Raw genomic sequence first — 24,731 nt, 5'->3', positions numbered from 1 at the left:
AAGACTGAGCACGGAGTATGGAGAAGATTTCCTCGAGCAAGACTTGAAAAATGCTGAGACAGAAAACTCAGGTTCAAACTCCTCTCACACACACACACACACACACACACACTCAGCACATTTACTAAAATAAGTACTTATTTGACATTTAAACAACTTTCCATTCAACACACACACAGTTTCTATAAGTGTCTTATCAGATTGTGAGCACTCTCTGTGTGTGTGTGTGAGAGAGAGAGAGAAATGCATGTATTAGCTCATATTCAGCCTGTCGTGTTTCCTGGCCGTGTCATCAGTGTAAAAGTAGAAAATGCATCGAAGTGTTTCTTCACTATTTAACCCTTTCACTTTCTTCTCATGCATCATTAAAGCGAAACAAACACGATCCCGCCGAGTTTGACGGCCAACAAAACCGGAAGTCTCAGGAGGGAATAAAGCCACAGCAGACAGGCAGACAGACAGGCAGAAGTGTTTTGAGGAAGCAAATGTCCAATGATGCACTCATTCCTCTTCCGATGAGCACCATCATGCCTGAGAGAACTTCCCTTTAACTGCTGAGCTTTCATCCTGAACCTCATGGTCAGGATGGATGATTGGACACTTCGCTCAGGATCGCGATCAATGAGGCTGTTCATCTGCTGGAGAACAGCCAGGACAGGATTCTCCCACACCGCCGTTAGGGCACGATGCTTCCGGTGGGCGTGGCCTGTCCATTTTTGTTTTCGCTCCAACAAGAAATTAATACCTTCGAAAGCTAGCTCAAGACAAATTCCTATCAATAACGCAATTGGTTTTCAACTGACACACTCGGCTTCATTCTGAAAGTAGAACAGAGGCGCTAACCGTCTCTTCTACTTCATTCCAAGAGACTAAATCTTTATTACAGTTCCTGTTTGGTTTTCCAGGAAAGTTTCCATACAGAAATTTACACCACTGTGCTGCTGAGAGTAGCGCCAACTGTAAACATAAATCACACCGTTAGATCACACGTTCCGTTTTTCGGTAGCATGAAAAGCTGCGCATTTTATCATATCAACTTTAAGAGAAAGAATAACAGCATCACAGTATAACCAGGTTCCAGAGCAGCACCAAGACTTCGCTAATCTAGAACCAAGAACTGCTTATGTAAGTAAGTGGGGGCGGGGTTATCATGACTGACAAGACCAGTTAATATTTTGCAATCATCATTTAAAAAAATAAAAATAACAGAACAAGTGTAGAATCTAATCTGACTAATCCAAAGAAAAAGAAGATGAATCCAAAGAAGAGACGATGTGATGCTGTCTGCCCTTGTTGTTGCTCTTCATGTTAGCACAAAGCGAGACGTATACAGTGACGTACCGATGCGACTCTCTAGCCCATGGGAAAGCAAACTGGTTCTTAGGAGCTTCACAAGTTGAACAGACTCTAAACCAGCATAGCACCAGCCCAGAACTAGGACCTGGTTCATGTTGGTGGAAATGAGGTACCTGAGCTCAGGTGAGCTCCAGCCATAATGTTCATGCTGTGCTTTAGGATTCAAAGAACGTTCCCTGAACGTTATGAAATGGTTCCAACAAAATAACCAAACTAGGAGGAAGGGAACCACACACTAAATTTGGGGAAGTGTCCTGTGTGCTAGGACACGCCCAGTTTTTCTTTTCTTCATGGGAATTATCCAATAATGAGATTTTCCATCAGGCGGCACAGTGGTGTAGTGGTTAGCGCTGTCGCCTCACAGCAAGAAGGTCCGGGTTCGAGCCTGGCAGCCGGCGAGGGCCTTTCTGTGTGGAGTTTGCATGTTCTCCCTGTGTCCGCGTGGGTTTCCTCCGGGTGCTCCGGTTTCCCCCACAGTCCAAAGACATGCAGGTTAGGTTAACTGGTGACTCTAAATTGACCGTAGGTGTGAATGTGAGTGTGAATGGTTGTCTGTGTCTATGTGTCAGCCCTGTGATGACCTGGCGACTTGTCCAGGGTGTACCCCGCCTTTCACCCGTAGTCAGCTGGGATAGGCTCCAGCTCGCCTGCAACCCTGTAGAACAGGATAAAGCGGCTAGAGATAATGAGATGAGATTTGCCCTCATCCTAACAAGGAATCAGGGACAATCTGGCAACCCTGAGGCTGATCTCCAGCATGCACACAGCAGCGCAACTTTAATAACAAACACAATAATATAATAACAATGATGAAATAATGAAGATACAAAACACACCTGCTGTTTAAAGTGTTACACAAAAAGTGAGCACTGAGGAAGTTTCCAGAACAAACACACGGAACTGGGAAACTCCATGGGCTTGTTTTTACAAGATCAGACCCGCGTGTGTGTGTGATATATATGTGTGTATGTATGTATGTATATATACTGTGTATATATATGTGTGTGTGTATATATGTGTATATGTGTGTGTGTATGTATGTATGTATGTATATGTGTGTGTGTATATATATATATATATATATATATATATATATATATATATATATATATGAGTGATTCCACGCTTATGGGTACTGAAATGGGGACATGAACTTATTCACCTAAAACCATTTCTTTTTTTACCATCAGGTCACAAAACATGTAATCTTTAATGAATGATATGTTAAAAGATAACTTTAATTTTCTGAGATGTAATAAAAACATATTTATATGCCAAAGTCAGAACGTAACAGAAGTGTTGTGGACATATATATTCTCAATTTTAACAATGTAGAATTACTTTTTGAAACATAGGAAGGTGATGTTTTAGCAAATATAATTAATAAACATGTGTAGTAGAATAAACATACACATTCTTTCAATAAGATTAACATGGTATATAGCTAGATTGTAATTAATTTGTAACAGACGCGAGATGGACAATCGTAACAGAAGTAATGGAACAGACATCATTTTGGAACTCATAGGCTTGACTTTGGCATATAAATATGTTTTTATTACATCTCAGAAAATTAAAGTTATCTTTTAACATATCATTCATTAAACATTACATGTTTTGTGACCTGATGGTAAAAAAAGAAATGGTTTTAGGTGAATAAGTTCATGTCCCCATTTCAGTACCCATAAGCGTGGAATCACTCATATATATGTGTGTGTGTGTGTGTGTGTGTGTGTGCATATATATATATATATCATCTCATCTCATTATCTGTAGCCGCTTTATCCTGTTCTACAGGGTCGCAGGCGAGCTGGATCCTATCCCAGCTGACTACGGGTGAAAGGCGGGGTTCACCCTGGACAAGTCGCCAGGTCATCACAGGGCTGACACATAGACACAGACAACCATTCACACTCACGTGTATATATATATGTATATGTGTGTGTGTATGTATGTGTATATGTGTGTGTATGTATACAAACATACTGAACTGTATTCTACTGGAGTGAGATGATGATGATGATGATGATGATTACCTGTTGGCTCCTCCTCCTGTCTCTGCCTTTCCCAAGTTTCGTGGGGCGCCGCTCTGTATCTCTCTCCTCTTTCCGGCCCGGATGTGGGTAATAAACTCTCCGCCCACGCGCGCGCGGAATGCTCCTTTAATTTCTCTCGGAGTGTCGAAAGCGCGCGCGACCGAATCAGACCCGAGCGGCGCGAGCCTCACTGCTGCATCTGTCTGAAGCGGAGCGCGAGCTCAAAGCCAGCGAGCACAGCGGCGGCCATGGTGGTCACGTGGTCACTGGTGGAACCCCCACAATGTCCCGCCTACAAAGCCACAGGCTCCGCCCACTGATTCACTTCAGACAGGGGTGCTATTAATAATAATAATAATAATCATCATAATCAATTATGTCTATATTATTTATTCTTCTTTAATTTGATACATTTATATTATTTTATTTTGATATATTGTTTTATATTATTAACTTTTGAAATTTATAATAAAAATAATAACAGCATGGTGGTGTAGTGGTTAGCGCTGTCGCCTCACAGCAAGAAGGTCCGGGTTCGAGCCCCGGGGCCGGCGAGGGCCTTTCTGTGCGGAGTTTGCATGTTCTCCCCGTGTCCGCGTGGGTTTCCTCCGGGTGCTCCGGTTTCCCCCACAGTCCAAAGACATGCAGGTTAGGTTAACTGGTGGCTCTAAATTGAGCGTAGGTGTGAATGTGAGTGTGAATGGTTGTCTGTGTCTATCAGCCCTGTGATGACCTGGCGACTTGTCCAGGGTGAACCCCGCCTTTCGCCCGTAGTCAGCTGGGATAGGCTCCAGCTCGCCTGCGACCCTGTAGAACAGGATAAAGCGGCTACAGATAATGAGATGAGTTTTTTTTCCAGCTCAGTGCTGGGCGGGGGGGGGGGGGGGGGTATTAGGCCCTGTTGGGCATTATGTCCTCTGGGGTACTAGTCCTGTCAGGCATTATCTCCTGTGGGGTATTAAGCCCTGTGGGATATTAGGCCCTGTCGGGCATTATGTCCTTTGGAGTATTAGGTCCTGTCGGGCATTATGTCCTTTGGAGTATTAGGTCCTGTCGGGCATTATGTCCTTTGGAGTATTAGGTCCTGTCGGGCATTATGTCCTGTGGGGTATTTGGTCCTGTGGGGCATGAGGCATGGAATTTATCACCAGTGCATCACACATTATTGCAGATTACTCAGGAGCCAATGGGAATGTGTGATGTCTGAACCCAGTGAAATGAAATAAAAACTGAAAGTTGGACTTTTCTGCTGGAGGATTATTGCCCCTCACCAGTGGGAAATTAGTTCTACTAGGAAAAAAAGAGTTGACTTGCTGGGAATCTGTTGCACTTTTATCATTGGATTTGTTGCCAGTTAATTTGTAATTATGTGTTTGTTTGATTACACGGTTAATAAAATTACATTCTTCATACCATATACAGCCACGTTTTAAAAAACAAAAAAGTATGGGGTCTAGTGGCCCCCCCACTGTAATTATCACACAATGATTTTTCTTCTTTTCTTTATTATTATTATTATTAGTAGTAGTAGTAGTAGTAGTATAAAAGTGTAATGTTCTGCTCTTTTATTCCGGCAGTTTAACCGTATGAAGTGTGTGATAATGAGCTGATGAGTCAGATCAGCTGTTGTGTGCAGGGAGACACTCAGGGAAACCCATATTCTATATTCATATAGTGATCGTGACAGCGGTGTGTAACTGTATCTGTTAGTCACATGGATGTCTTGCGTTTGGAAGCTTTGGCATGACACCTTGTTTAGTGTCGAAACTTAACTTACTTGGACATGTGAGAACGTAGCATTGGTGTTGGCGATGTCAACACACCCGGAGCAGATTTGCATAAACTGTCCTGTCGTGAGAGACGTGTGTTTAGAGCCGTGTCCAGTGAAGAAATTGCTTGAGAAACTCATTGTTGATGAAATGACTCTCGACACCAGAGGAACTGCTTGGTTCTCAGCCAGGGCTCTGTATGATCGGATTGGGTGTTATCTTTCACTTAGCTATCAATGCAAATTATTTTAAATAAATTATAACATGATAAATTATTTCGAAGCTGGAGACGGACAAAGTTTTTCAGGACGCCACTGAAAAACTCCTGATCCTCCACAGCGGTGCATTGTTTCCTCCTCACTGTTCTAAACTACTGTTGTTGCATGTGGACGTGGCCTGTCTAGATTTTTTTATCATTCTAATAAAAGTGGGAGTGGTCACAGTGCACAACCTATACTATACTATACTATACTATACTATACTATACTATACTATACTATACTATACTATACTATACAGTTTATGCTCATGACTTTTGTTTAAAATAAAATGAAACGCTCCGCTTCGTATTAGCTACATGAGCAGATTAGCAAACAAACTCTAGAGGCACCGACCATCTGGTCCTTACAAGCTTTATTTTTCTTCATAATGTCTTTCTGCATGTTTAATGAGGATTTGTATATGACAAGAAGAAACCATGGTGATGCATTTTTCTTCCAAACAGCAAATCGAAACTGATTGCAGGTAGGAAGTAGAGTTGTAAGCAGGGAACTGACAAAAGGTCACACCAAAGGATTATTCTGAGGAACCATTCAGCACACATACCTCAACAAACCAACGCTTGCCTTTCACGTGAGTCCCTTCAGCTCGTCGTCGCTGTGTGAAGCTCGGTCATTTCCTGCTCGGATTTTTGCTTGAGGGTTTGTAAAATGGTGGACGAGCGCCATGACCTTTGAGCCAGAATCCACCATGTCGTCCTGTATCAGTGAGAAAAGCAGGAGTCGCCATGCGAGAGTGTGGAGACGTCACAGTGTCTCCACACTCGTATGAACATCTTTCATCACCACACCCAAGTTACAGCTTTACCTTGGAGTTTTACAGAGCTCCAACTTCCATAAATGTTAAATAAACGTCATCATACCTATGATTATCTCATCTCATCTCATTATCTCTAGCCGCTTTATCCTTCTACAGAGTCGGTCGCAGGCAAGCTGGAGCCTATCCCAGCTGACTACGGGCAAAAGGCGGGGTACACCCTGGACAAGTCGCCAGGTCATCACAGGGCTGACACATAGACACAGACAACCATTCACACTCACACCTACGGTCAATTTAGAGTCACCAGTTAACCTAACCTGCATGTCTTTGGACTGTGGGGGAAACCGGAGCACCCGGAGGAAACCCACGCGGACACGGGGAGAACATGCAAACTCCACACAGAAAGGTCCTCGCCGGCCACGGGGCTCGAACCCAGGACCTTCTTGCTGTGAGGCGACAGCGCTAACCACTACACCACCGTGCCGCCCACCGATGATTATATGTTTTTAAATACATATTATTCATACGTATTAGAGCGAGCGCAATTATATTAATAATATTAATGCAAGCCTGTGATTGGCCGCTGCACCTATGTCATGGAAACTGAATCCACACCTTTCTGATCAATCAGAAGCCAGAATTCAACAGCGCTGTGATGCGACTGAGTGTAACTGAGTCTAATTTTTGAAAATAATGGATGTATGAGGAGGACAGACATATTGAGTTGACGTCTCTGTACCGTCTTAAAGGCTCATGTTTAATTCATGAGCGGTATCGTGTGACTCTGTGGTCAGCCACAGCTGAAGTAATTGCATGAAGTGGTTTGTGTGTTATTTCTATGATCTACCCCATGGGAAATGAATAAGGAGCTGGCGTGTGGTAATGCTAACATGCTAACCTTATGTTATCTTTACATCCTTGGGATTTCTCCTTATTGTGTGAGTTTGGAAAAATTAGGACCCTCTGCTGGAATGTCGAGGTCCATGAAGGGATTTCCACAGGGGCTTCAGAGCACTCCCTTGAGCGAACTCGATCTTTGTTGCCCTTGTTTAATTGCGGCTTAGCCCGGCTTTGCCTTTTGTTTTGCGCTCCGGAGAGGCAGAAAGCCAGTTGTGTTTTTGAAGGGTCACGAGGCTTGACTGGGGGTGAATGAGCTGGGAACACACAGCCTGTGGAGATCCTATCTCACCCTGGGAAAGAGTTAGCACCATTGAGCGTCATGCTACTTCAAAGACGAGCATGTCTAGCTGCCTCTGTCTCACACACACACACACACACACACACATACATATATATATATATATATATATATATATATATATATATATATATATAAACCACACTACTCTTGCTGCAATGTTTGGGCTGCAGGGCCGAGCTGTAAAAAGCTTGAACGCTGTTTAATTATCTCAACTGCACTCTCTGAGAAGTCGTTTTTCCAGCGCCGGACGGTGAAATGGGCTTTGTGGGGTTCGGACTGTCTAAGTGCATGTGGTAAGCTGTATGGAATGTCTTAAATGACTCCCAGATGTGGGCAGTGGCCGAGGTTAACCCTTTAGCTGCTAACAGAGAGAGAGAGAGAGAGAGATGACATGATCTATACATCTGGTGTGGAGTTGCACTCTTAGGCTCCGATTTGTATAAAAATGCGCGCAGACAGCACTGTGTATTCACACGAGCAAAACAGCACTGATTCCATCGTATCCATCTTCAGAGACACGCAATTTGTATTACGCACTTCTCGCAGAAAGTGTTATTAAGAACGAGCAGATAACAGGCATCTTGACAAAGAGGTCAAGTCAGATATGAGGCTTGTGGGAAAAAGAAATACCACAATAATTCACATGAACTGAATCGCTCTTGCTGTATGATACACTTCCAGCATTCATCCATTTATCCTTAGTAACTGCCTGGTCAGGGAAGATCAGGATACGGGTCTGGTTATAGTTTGAGAAATAGAACCAACTCAATTTGTTAGAAAATATCGTAGGCAGGTAGAAACCAGTGTTGTAGTTGAGTCACTAAACCTTGAGTCTGAGTCCAGTCTCGAGTCCCCAGTGTTCAAGTCCGAGTCATTAAAGAAAATTTCGAGTCGAGTCCGAGAACAAGACTCCATCCGCACCATGTGACGGTGGCTGTTGCTGCCTTTATGTGAAAGCGTCTCTGCTACTGTGTTGGACTGACGTTACTGCTCCACTGCCCCATTTTAGGCCCTGTCCACACGGCAACGGATTCAGGTGAATCCGATACAATTGTTTATCGTTTCGGCCTGGCGTCCACACGGCACCGGCGTTTTGGGTGCCCAAAACGCAATCTTTTGAGAACGGGTCCCAGAGTGGAAAGATCTGGCAACGTTGCTGTTGCGAAGTCGTCTGGATGAGTAGAACGGATTTGTTTACGATGATGTCACAACCACATGACTGTGAGTGCTTCACGCCGGGTAGAAGTGTAACGAACTCGATGCGAGTTGTCAACAAATCCTATAACTTGGTTCATGAAACGCGCTTACAAAATATTTTCACTGTGAATATTTATTGTGTAATGGTGCAGAGAGAGAGAGAGAGAGAGAGAGAGAATAGCCCTTAGGGCAGAGTCAATCTCGCCAGCAAAAATAGGGAAAAAAAGGAGCGATCTCACCTCTTCAGATGTTGGTTTAAGTCCTACAATACATTCCTCAAAAAGGGCGTAGAAGAACAAATTAATCCATCAACGTGTAGCATTCAATTTATTCCGGACCATTAAAGACGCCGCCTTCCGCGTAGAATCATACGTCATCCTTGCCGCCATATTGGATGGGTCAAAACGGAGAATAAAGATGCCTCATTCATGTGCTGCATTTAACTGTACCAACAGGTTTACCATCCAAACGAGATCACATGGGATTACCTTTCACAGGTGAGACTGGAAAAATACTTTTCATTGTATTTGGTCATTATAATGTAATTTTACGAACAGATTTTTCTGACTTTGTGGCTAATATGAAGTCTCGCGCATAATAGTTTATGCGCATGCGTCCTTACTTCTTCTATTGTTCTGGTGTCTCCGAAGGGACTGTCTTACAGCGCCCCTAGAGGTGTGGCATGGTTATTGCATCGTTTTCAGCAAGCGTTGCGTTGCCATATGGACCTGATATTTTACTGATCCGTTGCCCATGTGGACACGATATTTTTTTAAATAACATCTCGTTGCCGTTGTCGTGTGGATGTAGTCTTACAGTAGTTAACAGGCTACAGATAAAACACTTGTTTGTCGCTCAGCAAGCCCCGCCCACTATCAACAGGGCAAATAACATAGCGTGTCACTTCCTTCTCTGGGTGGAGTCTCATCAAATGAGGATTGAAGTTCGAGGTCGCCCCCGTCGTCTCCTCGATAGTTCTTCTACATATGGAACACATCGCAGTGCATTTTTTCCCACTGCACGAGAAGTCTGTATCAGCAAAGCGGACAATCCTAGTGGCGTCTCTCCAGGCATTTTAGCGCCGTTAATGTTAGTTTGTTCCTGAACATGACGTATGAACAGGTGACTGTGTATTCTCTTGCACAAAATTAGCATAAAAATTAATGTAGATATAAATATAAATATCTTATGCCAGATTATTATGGCATGTTACCAAAAATAAAGAAAAAAATCAGAGTCTCTAATTTACGAGTCCGAACGCAATTAATGCACAAGTCCGAGTCATCAGTGCTCAAGTCCGAGTCAAGTCACGAGTCCTTAAAATGAGGGCACGAGTCGGACTCGAGTACTACAAGCCTGGTAGAAGCTAAACAAATAACTGCATGAAGGGGATTAATTATGAACTTTCCAGTATAGTTTTAGGGTTCATATTAAATTCAGGAATAAAATAGACTCAGAAAAGTATCTCCCAAGTGCTCTCTGGGTGGGAGGGCCAAACTTTACTTTTTTTCCTGTCAATCACATCAACTGTACACAACTGTACACTCACTGGCCACTTTAATAGGAACTTGTTCTTGATTCAAAGATCCCTGTTCTTGTCTGCAGGAGTGGAACCCAATGTGTTCTTCTGGTGTTGCATGCTGAGATGCTTTTCTGCTCACCACGGTTGTAAAGAGTGATTATATGGGTTATTATATCCTTCCTGATAAAAAAGCTCGAACTAATCTGTCCATTTTCCTCTGATCCTCTCTTATCAACAAGGCGTTTGTTTACTTTCCACCCACAAAACTGCCGCCCACTCACTCACTCACTCACTCACTCGATGTTTTTTGCTTTTCGCACCATTCTGTGTAAACTCTAGAGACTGTTTATTGTGTGTGAAAATCCCAGGAGATCAGCAGTTTCTGAAATACTCAAACCAATCCATCTGGCTCAAACCAACACCCACGCCATAGTGAAAAAAATTCACACTTCACTGTCTCGTCTCATTATCTCTAGCCGCTTTATCCTTCTACAGGGTCGCAGGCGAGCTGGAGCCTATCCCAGCTGACTACGGGCGAAAGGCGGGGTTCACCCTGGACAAGTCGCCAGGTCATCACAGGGCTGACACATAGACACAGACAACCATTCACACTCACATTCACACCTACGCTCAATTTAGAGTCACCAGTTAACCTAACCTGCATGTCTTTGGACTGTGGGGGAAACCGGAGCACCCGGAGGAAACCCACGCGGACACGGGGAGAACATGCAAACTCCGCACAGAAAGGCCCTCACCGGCCCCGGGGCTCGAACCCGGACCTTCTTGCTGTGAGGCGACAGCGCTAACCACTACACCACCGTGCCGCCCGCACTTCACTGTGAGATCACAATTTTTCCCATTCTGATGTTTGAACATTGTGAACATTAACTGAAGCATAAAACAGCAGGTGTACGGGTGTTCCTAATAAAGTTGCCGGTGAGTGTCAGTGTCTGTGTGTTTATGTATGCAGGAGAGGGCGGATAGCACTGTCCTCCACGCCTGTACGCCGCTCTGCGCTCTGTGCATGAGCAGCATTTCAAAAAAAGATGCCACACCCACTTGTGGTTTAAATCAAAATACAGAAGCACTGAACAGATAAAGATAGTGCCACTGTGTCACACCCCTGGAGTGCGCGTAGAGTTTGTGTCAATTAATAAGTCAGGCATCATGTTTCTGGAAGTTCATTCCTGTCATTTGATTATAAAATAAAACCACAATAAATTTAGACGTTTCACTTTAAGTATCTTGTCGTTAGATTTCAAAATATTGAGTTCTGTGTAAAAATGACACATCGGTCCGACGGTAAAGAGAGTTTCAGACTCACCACGCGTTCACAATTCTGATGCAGCCAGCATTAAAAGAGGATGTGGAAATATATTCATTCACACGTTCCTCCCACTTTACCTCATTCATGCAAGTGTTATTAGTAAACCTGATGCTATCTTATGCCACATGGAAATTAGCTGTTAGCTTGCTTATTTTCTATATTACAGCCTCCGTTTAGGGGATTTTTTTTGAGTGTTTTTTGAAACAATATTCTCTCTGAGCTGTGAGTCAGACTTAATTACACAATTTCCCACAGATTGTTCATGTTTGGGGCGGCACGGTGGTGTAGTGGCTAGCGCTGTCGCCTCACAGCAAGAAGGTCCTGGGTTCGAGCCCCGTGGTCAGCGAGGGCCTTTCTGTGCGGAGTTTGCATGTTCTCCCCGTGTCCGCGTGGGTTTCCTCCGGGTGCTCCGGTTTCCCCCACAGTCCAAAGACATGCAGGTTCGGTTAACTGGTGACTCTAAATTGAGCGTAGGTGTGAATGTGAGTGTGAATGGTTGTCTGTGTCTATGTGTCAGCCCTGTGATGACCTGGCGACTTGTCCAGGGTGTACCCCGCCTTTCGCCCGTAGTCAGCTGGGATAGGCTCCAGCTCGCCTGCGACCCTGTAGGACAGGATAAAGCGGCTACAGGAGATGAGATGTTCATGTTTAGCTAAGAAACACACTTTAGCATACTGTGAAATAGCACATGAACATCAGTATGTTAGCTTACAGCTGCATTGACGTTACCAAACAGATTATTGCGTTTATTTAAACAGATTGGATTTATTTCACATCCAGCATCTGACGCATGTACATGGGTCAATCCATGTGATATCACCGAAGGCCTCGAGCCTGATCATTCCAAATTTGCTTCACAGGCTACACACTCCCGAAGATTAACGTCGTCAGTGTCAATAAACAGTCTGCAAAATGTCATCCTTATATCTTTAATAGTTATTGAGATATCATTAAGCCGTGCTCTTTCCACTGGTGTAAATCTTTTTATGGTAGAGTTTGTCATACATGAGCAATATGTGTTTGAAACATGGACACAAAATATATGTTCATTTTTAAGTTTAATCTCTTTTAGACAAATACTTAGTTAACAAAACTGTACAACACTGTTAGATATACAGTGCTGAGCGTAAATGAGTACACCCCCTTTGAAAAGTAACATTTTAAACAATATCTCAATGAACACAAACAATTTCCAAAATGTTGACAAGACAAAGTTTAATATAACATCTGTTTAACTTATAATGTGAAAGTAAGGTTAATAATATAACTTAGATTACACATTTTTTTCAGTTTTACTCAAATTAGGATGGTGCAAAAGTGAGTACACCCCACAACAAAAACTACTACATCTAGTACTTTGTATGGCCTCCATGATTTTTAATGACAGCACCAAGTCTTCTAGGCATGGAATGAACAAGTTGGCGACATTTTGCAACATCAGTCTTTTTCCATTCTTCAACAACGACCTCTTTTAGTGACTGGATGCTGGATGGAGAGTGATGCTCAACTTGTCTCTTCAGAATTCCCCAAAGAAAATAATTTCTTTACACCACAAAGGTGAAGGCTACAAGAAGATCAGCAAAGCTTTACTTATCAGTCAGAATACTGTAGCAAAAGTGGTACAAAAATTTAAGAAAGATGGAACTGCAACCATCTCACAGAGACGTCCAGGTTGTCCATGGAAGTTAACACCTCAACAGGAGCGTCTTCTGATGAGAAGGGTTGAAGAAAATCAGCATGCGAGTTCACTGCAGTTATCTAAAGAAGTAGAAAGCCAAACTGGGGTGACTATTTCCCGTGACACAATACGGCGTACACTGCAGAGGAATGGCATGCATGGATGCCGTCCACGAAAGAAGCCTCTCCTAAAGCCCAGGCACAAAAAAGCCCGCCTAGAGTTTGCCAGGGCCCATGCTGACAAAGATGAAGCCTACTGGGACTCTATACTCTGGAGTGATGAGACCAAGAGAAATGTTTTTGGAACTGATGGCTTCAAAACTGTATGGTGTCGCAAAGGTGAGGAATACAAAGAAAAATGCCTGGTGCCTACAGTGAAACATGATGGTGGCAGTGTCCTTATGTGGGGCTGCATGAGTGCTGCTGGTGTCGGGGAGCTGCATTTCATTGATGGCATCATGAATTCACAGACGTATTGCTCTATACTGAAAGAGAAGATGCTACCATCACTCCGTGCCCTTGGTTGTCATGCACTTTTCCAACATGACTAAACACACATCTCAGGCCACTGTTGGATTTCTGAAGAAGAACAGGGTGAAAGTGATTCAGTGGCCGAGTATGTCTCCTGATCTGAACTCAATCGAACGCCTATGGGGAATTCTGAAGAGACAGGTTGAGCATCACTCTCCATCCAGCATCCAGTCACTAAAAGAGGTCGTTGTTGAAGAATGGAAAAAGACTGATGTTGCAAAATGTCGCCAACTTGTTCATTCCATGCCTAGAAGACTTGGTGCTGTCATTAAAAATCATGGAGGCCATACAAAGTACTAGATGTAGTAGTTTTTGTTGTGGGGTGTACTCACTTTTGCACCATCCTAATTTGAGTAAAACTGAAAAAAATGTGTAATCTAAGTTATATTATTAACCTTACTTTCACATTATAAGTTAAACAGATGTTATATTAAACTTTGTCTTGTCAACATTTTGGAAATTGTTTGTGTTCATTGAGATATTGTTTAAAATGTTACTTTTCAAAGGGGGTGCACTCATTTACGCTGAGCACTGTAAATACGAGAATTTGAAAGCTCTGACGTGTTTAAATGTGGAGATAGAAGGGGACAAAAATGCTCCAAAACAAACAATTTTTTTTTTTACAAATTTCAACTATACATAAAGTGGTAAATATGTAATTGTGAATCTTCAGTTGCAGTGTTTAAAGATATATTTTTTTAGACTGCCTTTAAGATTTTTCAAGTGTAGGTCATAAAAAGAATTTTCCCAGACACACAATTATTTTTGTTTAGTGACCGAAAGCTACTGAATTCGAATCACAGACTTCCAATTTTATTAGGTTAAAAAAAAGAACAATGAATGAATTTATCTCCACGTTGCTCTAAATTCTCCGCTATTTTTTCCTGCTTCACCATGACCCAATTCAAGATACTACATCATGCATCACGTGGTGGGCTTTCCCCGTTCACACAAGGCATTGTGGGATACAAATTTGAAACAGGAGAGAAAAATGGAGGACGTGAGTGCGAATGAAACGTGAAAGAGCGACTACAGTAACGGAAAGTGAGAAGAAAAGACGTTATGTTATATACGAAGGAAAGGAAACGCAGGACCAAACTAATAAATATGGGCGCTCAGCGAGCACCTCGGTGTGATCAGCTGTTCGTTTAGCGACAGAATGATGGAACTGTCAGTGCACGCTCAAAGGGAAACCTGTAGATGGCAGTAATGCAACACTGTGGATGCCAGCTGCCGTAAAACCCAAAAGAAGAAGAAGGTAAACCTGCGCATGCGCACACGGACTTCCTCTGTCTGCTTGACTGCAAGAAGCGAGTGATTTCATTTCATGCACATTATTTGCTTTAATCCCCTCAAATTAAATAACTTCCCAGCCACAGAATGGCCTGATATTTTGCGAGATATTACAGAAATAAACAGATATCACAATGACCACATCTCAGGCCATGTACACACGTAGCCGGGTATTTTTAAAACCGAACATTTCCCCCCCTCCGTTTATAAAAATGTTTTATCCACACCACCTCGTCTTCGAAAAAAATCCCTTCCACACATAACCGAACATCTGCGTTTTCAATCATATTCATAAGCATTCCAAACCTGTAGATGGCATTATTTCCCCAAATCCTACCCCCTAATCACATCAGAATAGCCCTCTGTTGGCGTCACGTCCGCCTAAATATAAAACATGGCGCCAAGCTCGTTCGTCTGGACAGACTCGGAGACAGAATTGCTTCTAAACACAATTTTGGAGTATAAACTTCAAAAGACGCAAGAAAACGTTGATTGGGAATCTTGTCAGTAGTTGGGCTTCTAAAATTAAATATGTAAATAGCACCTGCACAATAATTAACGCTTTCAAGACACTATTCCGATCCATTACTCTTTGTCCATGCTTAATCTGGCTTCTGCAGTAAACAAAGGTCGCACGTTTGACGTCAGGGCAGATTTGTTGTCATTTTTTTGGCGCAGATTGTGACGTTCTAAAACGCAAAACTCCGGTTATCTCTGTCTACACGAAAAGGCATACACGGAGTTTTCAAAAATCTTCACTTTGCCCGGAGTTTTTTTAAATATTCGTTTTTGATGTGTTTTCATGTGGATGACAGGCCAAAACGTAGAAAAATATCTTCGATTTAGCAGATACCCGGCTACGTGTGGACGGGGTCTCAGATGGAACTAAATTTCACTGATTTTATGAAATCGAAAGGCCGTCTCGCTTTAAATAGTTCAAAAGTTATGGCTTATGGAACTTCAAAGTTTTTTTTTCTGTAGCCCTCATTTTTATGGTAAAATTTGAGCCACGCTCCCTTATTCAAAAGGGGCTAAATATTGCATCCTGCTAGAACTTTAGCTGATTTTATAACCTGTTAGAAAGAATGTTGGCTAATATTATGGCCCATTAGAACGTTATTGAACATCATGTCCTGCGAGAAAATAAATAAAGTCCTGTATAAATAAAAAATCAATCTGAACAAAATAAAAAACAGAAGTCTCTTTATCTGGAAACATTTCCTGTTCCAAAAAATTTGGATAATTCCTTTTCCAAATCCAATTCCAATTGTTTCCATTTGCTACAGGACCTGAGATGGTTTTTTAATTTCCCCTCTGAGATCCAATCCATGACTTTTTGCTGGTACCGGTCTGATAATGATAATGAGTACCGAACCAGCGGCATCTGAAAGATAAATCCCATTGTGATTATTTTCCTCTGTATTATGGCTGTGATGCGTTTTATGGTAAACTCCCACTACTGAACTTTTAATGCTCTCTCTCTCTCTCTCTCTCTCTCTCTCTCTCTCTCTCTCACACACACACACACACACACACACACACACACACACACACACACACACACACACACACACACGTCTGGAGCATCAGATTAGACTGGTAAACTCACTCACACACACATAAGAGACCAGAATAAACATTACGTTGCTACAGCAGTTGATGTTTGACACACTGTGCAGCCGTCCGCTGGAGAAAAGGCCCAACCTGCACACAAGCATCACGTGTGAAAACGTCATCTGAAAACGCCTGGGCAGCTGTCAGAAAGCATAAAGTCTTGACACTGTTAACTTTATGACAACAGTTACTTCAGCTTTACTGATGTGGCTGCCACTTTATGAGCGAACAAACACACTTCGGGTTGTTTTACTGGAGGAGCAGCAACCTTAATGTGTGTGTGTGTGTGTGTGTGTGTGTGTGTATTAGAAGCAGGAGAAAGGTTCAAGAGGGAGGAAGCCACATGTGTGTGTGTGTGAGTGCCTGGGAGTGTGAGATGACTGATATCCTTTAGAGAAATGAACTCAAATGCCCTCTCTCTCTCTCTCTCTCTCTCTCTCTCTCTCGTCTTTCTGTGGTCGGCTGCCTGCCAAGTCGGAGCAGTGGAATGAGGCCCATTAGATGGACGTATAACAATAGACAGAACCAAATGAACAAAGAGGAGAGGAAAAGTAAATGTTGAGAGAGAAGAGAAAAGTCATAGAAGAAAATAGAAGAGAGAAAAGAAACATAGATAAGAGAGGTGGTGAAAAGGAAAGAAAAAAGAAAAGACAAGAAAGGCCATAGAAGGGAAAAGAAAAAAGAAAAGAAAAAGAATCAGCAGTGTTGCTTTTGAAGAACTTCACGTCAGGACTGAATGTAATTCCCTGCTGCATCGCAGTCCACCTTCATCACCGTGTTGCAGTCATGTTACACTGAAAAGCACTGATTATCTGTATATTATTATTATTATTATTACTACGTTTTAAATAACTTTTACTTTTCGAGTCTCCTGTATGGCCTGGAGCACTCCAGGTTCTTCTCTCAGATCAGAACAGCGTGCTCTAACCGTGCTGCACGGCTCCATCGAGGACATTTGGACGTGAACAATGAGCTGATTATAGAAGCTTGTTTTTCATCATCGCACTGTGCCACACCGTCTGCCAACGAAGCAGCCCAGAGGAAGGAAAAAACACTCAGACTGGGTTGTAACAAGGCCTCGGTGCTTACACACACACACACACACACACACACGCACAAGCCCAGTAAACCCGAACAGCTCAGTAAACTGCAATTAAAGGCCTGAACACTAATTAGGTGGAAATTACAGCTCGTTAAACAAGAGCTGACTCGAGTGCACAACGCCGAACAAAATGGCTGCTTCGTCTAAACTCTGAGCTGCGGCTCGGATCACGGCTCAGTATTTATTTTACCTGTTTAGCGCAGTCCTGCTCTCTGAATCTGTATCTCTATCTGTTTTGTGCTCCAACTGTTCGTATCTCTGTCTGTGTTTGGATTTAAACTCGAAGTGGGCGTGGCCTAAAACAGAATTAAATATGAACCTGACCAATACATACTGGAAAACTCTGGAAAACTCTGGAAATCCCGGGACAGCCGTGTCAGGATGGAGTGTGAATGCTGGCTCTGACGGTTCCTCGGCCTCAGCTACATCACTGCAGTTCATAAAGCGCAGTTACTATCGTAGTTTTTAACTCATTATTCATCGATGTTTTTAACTAATTATTCAGTTCTTTTTCCCAAAATAGAAACATATTAGGAGCCTGATTTAAACCAACACAACCCTCCTCTTTCTTTCTTTCTTTCTTTCTTTCTTTCTTTCTTTCTTTCTTTCTTTCTTTCTTTCTTTCTTTCTGTGCTTCTTTCTTATAAATTTATGTAGAGAGTTGGACCTTTAATTTTTCTTTCTTTCTTATGTTTATTTGTCTCTTTTTTGCTTCTTTGTTGAAGGAGTAAGTGACTAAGTGAATGAGTGAGTGAACGAGTTAGTGAATTAAGGAGTGACTGAATGAGTGAAGGAATGATGTAGAGGATCAAAACTCTTTTCTTTCTTTCTCATTTATGTTCCTTTGTGTCTTTTTTCTTCTTTCTTTCCTGAGAGAGTGAGTGAATGAAAGAGTAAGTCAATGATTGAACAAGTGAGTGAGAGAATGAACGAGTTAGTGAATTAAGGAGTGAGTGATTGAATGAGTGAGTGAATGAATGAGTGAGTGAGTGAGAGAGTGATTGACTGAGTGAGTGATTGAGTGAGTGAATGAAAGAGAAAGTCAATGAGTGAGTGAATGAGTGAGTGAGTGATTGACTGAGTGAGTTATTAAGTGAGTGAATGAGTGAGTGAATGAGTGATTGGGTGAGTGAGTGAAAGAGAAAGTCAATAATTGAATGAGTGAGTGATTGACTGAGTGAGTGATTGACTGAGTGAGTGATTGAGTGAGTGAGTGAGTGAATGAATGAAAGAGAAAGTCAATGAGTGAGTGAGTGAATGAGTGAGTGATTGACTGAGTGAGTGATTGAGTGAGTGAATGAGTGATTGGGTGAGTGAGTGAAAGAGAAAGTCAATGATTGAACTTGTGAGTGAGTGAATGAATGACTGAGTGAGTGAATGAGTGAGTGAATGAGTGATTGGGTGAGTGAGTGAAAAAGTCAATAATTGAACTTGAGTGAGTGAGTGAGTGAGTGAGTGAGTGAGTGAGTGAGTGAGTGATTGGGTGAGTGAGTGAAAGATAAAGTCAATAATTGAACAAGTGAGTGAGTGAATGAGTGAGTGACTGATTGACTGAGTGAGTGATTGAGTGAGTGATTGAGTGAGTGAGTGAATGAAAGAGAAAGTCAGTGAGTGAGTGAGTGAGTGAGTGAGTGAGTGATTGACTGAGTGAGTGAGTGATTGAGTGAGTGAATGAGTAAGTGAGTGAGTGAATGAAAGAGAAAGTCAATAATTGAACAAGTGAGTGAATGAGTGATTGGGTGAGTGAGTGAAAGAGAAAGTCAATAATTGAACAAGTGAGTGAGTGATTGAGTGAGTGATTGAGTGAGTGAGTGAATGAAAGAGAAAGTCAGTGAGTGAGTGAGTGAGTGAGTGATTGACTGGGCGAGTGATTGAGTGAGTGAGTGAGTGAGTGATTAGGTGAGTGAGTGAAAGAGTGAGTGAGTGAGTGAGTGAGTGATTGAGTGAGTGAGTGAGTGAGTGAGTGAGTGAGTGAGTGAAAGATAAAGTCAATAATTGAACAAGTGAGTGAGTGAATGAGTGAGTGACTGATTGACTGAGTGAGTGATTGAGTGAGTGAATGAGTGAGTGAGTGAATGAAAGAGAAAGTCAATAATTGAACAAGTGAGTGAGTGAATGAGTGAGTGACTGATTGACTGAGTGAGTGATTGAGTGAGTGAATGAGTGAGTGAGTGAATGAAAGAGAAAGTCAATAATTGAACAAGTGAGTGAGTGAGTGAGTGAGTGAGTGAGTGAGTGAATGAGTGATTGGGTGAGTGAGTGAAAGAGAAAGTCAATAATTGAACAAGTGAGAGTGAGTGATTGAGTGAGTGAGTGAATGAAAGAGAAAGTCAGTGAGTGAGTGAGTGAGTGAGTGAGTGATTGACTGAGTGAGTGAGTGATTGAGTGAGTGAATGAGTAAGTGAGTGAGTGAATGAAAGAGAAAGTCAATAATTGAACAAGTGAGTGAATGAGTGATTGGGTGAGTGAGTGAAAGAGAAAGTCAATAATTGAACAAGTGAGTGAGTGATTGAGTGAGTGATTGAGTGAGTGAGTGAATGAAAGAGAAAGTCAGTGAGTGAGTGAGTGAGTGAGTGATTGACTGGGCGAGTGATTGAGTGAGTGAGTGAGTGAGTGATTAGGTGAGTGAGTGAAAGAGTGAGTGAGTGAGTGAGTGAGTGAGTGAGTGAGTGATTGACTGGGCGAGTGAGTGAGTGAGTGAGTGAGTGAGTGAGTAAATGAGTGATTGAGTGAGTGAATGAAAGAGAAAGTCAATGATTGAACAAGTGAGTGAGTGAGTGAGTGAGTGAGTGAGTGAGTGAGATGGACTTTTGCCTTCATAATGATTAATTGTTTCCTGATGATAAACAAATAATATAAATCTGCTGATGAATAAAGACCTGCGTGCTCTCGGTGAGTTCGGACTCCGTGTCGATCCAAACGACTGAACCCACAAGTGTCTGGTCTTCCCACGGCGTCGTGCCAGCAGACGTGAAACAATGAACGATTGGCACATCGTTTTGTTGTATGACTCTCTTCCCTCCCCTATCTCTCCATCTATCTGTTATTATTAGTTGTGATATTTTCTACCAAATCTTTTAGTTCTTTTTCACATATTAGACACAAATTAGTCGTCTGATTTAAAACCTGACCAGGCAGTTACTAACGATAACGGAATGAACTCTGGACGCGTCATACAGCGCCTCAGGATCAGGAACATGAACACGGTGTGTGTTTGTTCCACAGGTTTCAGTCCACTGTCCTGATGAACATCTCCAGTCTCAACCAGACTCCTCGGGAATCTTTCTAAAAATATATTACACTTGTGTTAGAATAAATATGGCAGTAGGGATGCACACACACACACACACACACACACACACACACACACACACACACACACACACACACACAGAGTTAAAGAGCTAGGAAATTCTGATTCGACAACAGCATAATAAGTGTGTACATAAAGGAGTGTATATCATTCATTCCTTTATTCATTCAGTGATCTGCAATAAGAGCTGTATCTGGGTCAGCCTCATTGTGGATCTGGATCCGGAGTCTTTCCTGGGAATATTGTGCGTGAGGTGGCCAGGTGATGAGACAAAGATATAGGTGTGGCATCTTTCAGGGCATTTGGAAAGAGTTCAGTCTGCAGACATGTATACTGTAGTGTAGAAACTGTGGGAATTCCGCAGCCATTACACACGTGTGAATCAGAATTCCGGAATTCTGTTCACTGATCCACATTTCACTAAACGCTGAGGACCAAAGTGTCACTCCGAATAAACTGTATGTTTACTAATGTGTCCAAAGAGGCTTCACAAAGTCATATCCACAGATACTTCACACACACACACACACACACACACACACACACACACACACACACACACACACACACACACACCTAAATGAGTCCACAGGGTCACATTATATAAAGTCTTGAATCACCCAGAGTTCCAGCGGCCACACCTGATTTACTCCCCCCCAATCACTCTCCTCCTCCCTCATCACACATCACTCCTCTTTCCCTCCATCACTCCTGTTATTACTCCTCTGAAAAATGGAGTGTGTGTGAGCGAGTGAGTTTGTCTCTGTGCACACAGACAGCCAGACCACCCGCTCGCTCGCTCGCTCCAACATCAGCAGGAAAAACTGTTAACTTTTTTCTTTTATCCCAAGAGCTTCTTTTCTGTCCATTTTTTTCTCCTTTTGTTTTTTTCTTTCTTCATTCGGGGTCAGCACTTGCTTTTATCATTCATTAATTCATTCGTTTGTTCATTTATATAGCATAATTACTTGTTTGTTCTTTCTGTCTGCCTGCCGTGATTGAGTGAGTGAGTGAGTGAGTGAGTGAAAGTGTGAGTGAACGAGTGAGTGAGTGACTGAGTGAATGACTGAATGAGTGAGTGAATGAGTGAGTGAATGAGTGAGTGAATGAATAAGTGATTGAATGAGTGAGTGAGTGAGTGAGTGAGCGAGTGAGTGAGTGAGTGAATGCATCAGTGAGTGAGCAGTAAGTAAAGGTGTGAGTGAATGAGTGAATGCATGACTGACTGAATGAGTGAGTGAGTGAGTGAGTGAGTGAGTTAATTAATTAGTGAAGGAGTGAGTGAATGACTGAATGTGTGAGTATATGCATATGTGAAGGAGTGAGTGAAGAGGTAAGTGAATGAGTGAATGAGTGTGACTGAATGAGTATGTGAACATGTAAATGAAAATAAAGTGAATAAGTGAATGGATGAGTGAGTTAATGAGTGAACAAGCGAGTGAATGAGTTAGTGAATTAAGGAATGTGTGAATGAGTGAGGGAGTGATGTAGAGGGTCAAAACTTTCTTTTTTCTTTCTTATTTATGTTTCTTTGTCTTTCTTTCTTTCTTTCTTTCTTTCTTTCTTTCTTTCTTTCTTGAGTGAGTGAGTGAGTGAGTGAGTGATTGAGAGGATGAGTGAGTGAATGAGTGAGTGGGTGAGTGACCGAGGGGATGAGTGAGTGAGTGAGTGAGTGAGTGAGTGAGTGAGTGAGTGAGTGAGTGAACGGGTGAGTGAGAGAGAGGGTGAGTGAATGGCTGAGTGAGTGAGTGAGTGAGTGAGTGAGTGAGTGAACGGGTGAGTGAGAGAGTGGGTGAGTGGGTGAGTGAGAGAGTGGGTGAGTGAACGGGTGAGTGAGTGAGTGAGTGGGTGAGTGGGTGAGTGAGAGAGTGGGTGAGTGAACGAGTGAATGAGTGAGTGAGTGAGTGAGTGAGTGAGTGAATGGGTGAGTATGAGAGTGGGTGAGTGAACGGGTGAGTGAACGGGTGAGTGAGTGAGTGAGTGAGTGAGTGAATGGGCGAGTGAGAGTGGGTGAGTGAACGGGTGAGTGAGTGAGTGGGTGAGTGAGTGAACGGGTGAGTGAGAGAGTGGGTGAGTGAACGGGTGAGTGAGTGAGTGAGTGAGTGAGTGAACGGGTGAGTGAGAGAGTGAGTGAGTGAGTGAGTGAGTGAGTGAGTGAACGGGTGAGTGAGTGAGTGAGTGAGTGAGTGAGTGAGTGGGTGAGTGAACGGGTGAGTGAGTGAGTGAGTGAGTGAGTGAGTGAGTGAGTGAACGGGCGAGTGAGAGTGGGTGAGTGAATGGGTGAGTGAGTGGGTGAGTGAGTGAACGGGTGAGTGAGAGAGTGAGTGAGTGAGTGAACGGGTGAGTGAGAGAGTGGGTGAGTGAGTGAGTGAGTGAGTGAGTGAGTGAGTGAACGGGTGAGTGAGTGAGTGAGTGAGTGAGTGAGTGAACGGGTGAGTGAGTGAGTGAGTGAGTGAGTGAGTGAGTGAACGGGCGAGTGAGAGTGGGTGAGTGAATGGGTGAGTGAGTGAGTGGGTGAGTGAGTGAACGGGTGAGTGAGTGAGTGAGTGAATGGGCGAGTGAGAGAGTGGGTGAGTGAACGGGTGAGTGAGTGAGTGAGTGAGTGAGTGAGTGAGTGAATGGGTGAGTGAATGGGTGAGTGAATGAATGGGTGAGTGAGTGAGTGAGTGAGTGAGTGAGTGAATGGGTGAGTGAATGGGTGAGTGAATGGGTGAGTGAATGAATGGGTGAGTGAGTGAGTGAGTGAGTGAGTGAGTGAGTGAGATGGACTTTTGCCTCCATAATAATGAATTGTTTCCTGATGATAAATAATATAAATCTGATGATAAATAAAGACCTGCGTGCTCTCGGTGAGTTTGGACTCTGCGCCGATCCAAACAACTGAACCCACACGTGTCTGGTCTTCCCACGGCGTCGTGCCAGCTGACGTGAAATGATAAACAATTGGCACATCGCGTCGTCGTACGACTCTCTTCCCTTCCCTGTCTCCATGGAGACAGATTTTTTTCTCATGCCCTGTACTTCCTTTTTTAACCCTCGGCCTCGTTTCTTTCTCTCGGTTCTCTCTCGCTGATGGAGTCCCTCCTGTGTCCATTCTGGGATGTAGAGCGCAGTGGTGCATGAAGCCTAGCTGTCACTTTGCATTAGCGTGAGCAGGCTTCGCTAGCAGGAGACACACACGCAACGAGAGTGAGTGAGAGAGAGAGAGAGAATAAAACAAAGAAACATGTAGGAAGGTCCACAGAAGATGATGGAGGACTCGCTGGCCCTGAGTCATTGCGTGGATTTGGTGTATAGTGATGCGTCTGCTTTAGCGTTGCTGCTACATGAACGTTTAGTCACGCGGTTTGAGTCACAGTGACTCACGCGGATGAGCTTGTGTTATATATATTGTTTATGATTTATATTTTAAGGAACAGACAGGGAAGGTTGTAACACTGATCTGTTAAAACTCTGTCGCTAAGTTTTTGCTAGTTTTCCTCATTTTCCCAACCCCCCACCACACACACACACACACACACACACACACACAGACATGGTAAAACCTCAGCCCACTTCTCTCTGTCTCGCACGCAACGAGCACTTCCTGTTCCTCTTGCTGCTCTGCAGTTTATGCCCTTGTAGTGCCACCACCGCCCCGAGTGATGAGAACTGAAACTCTGTCACCTCAGGACAACATAGACACACTTCTCTCACACACTTCTCTCACACCACAGAACTGATTATGAACCTGTCAGCCATAGGCTCTGCCACAC

The 24,731-nt window shown here is 43.1% G+C and overlaps 2 protein-coding genes across 5 annotated transcripts in view; one reads left to right on the top strand and one right to left on the bottom strand.

Annotated features, from left to right (window-relative positions):
• rarab (retinoic acid receptor, alpha b) overlaps positions 1-3,641 on the bottom strand; it is a 169,154-nt gene extending 165,513 nt beyond the window's left edge. For all 4 annotated transcript variants that reach the window (XM_060902188.1, XM_060902192.1, XM_060902189.1 and 1 more), the window contains exon 1: positions 3,393-3,641. The gene's annotated coding sequence lies outside the window, so the exon portion shown is untranslated. The remainder of the gene's footprint in view (positions 1-3,392) is intronic.
• Positions 1-24,731, top strand: part of LOC132868909 (large ribosomal subunit protein uL3) — a 477,874-nt gene that overhangs the window by 195,184 nt on the left and 257,959 nt on the right. The window lies entirely within an intron of this gene.

Source organism: Neoarius graeffei, chromosome 20, assembly GCF_027579695.1.
Source record: "Neoarius graeffei isolate fNeoGra1 chromosome 20, fNeoGra1.pri, whole genome shotgun sequence".
Lineage (NCBI taxonomy): Eukaryota > Metazoa > Chordata > Actinopteri > Siluriformes > Ariidae > Neoarius > Neoarius graeffei.
Note: the sequence above shows the minus strand (reverse complement) of the source record. Positions and strands in the feature narration are given on the sequence as shown.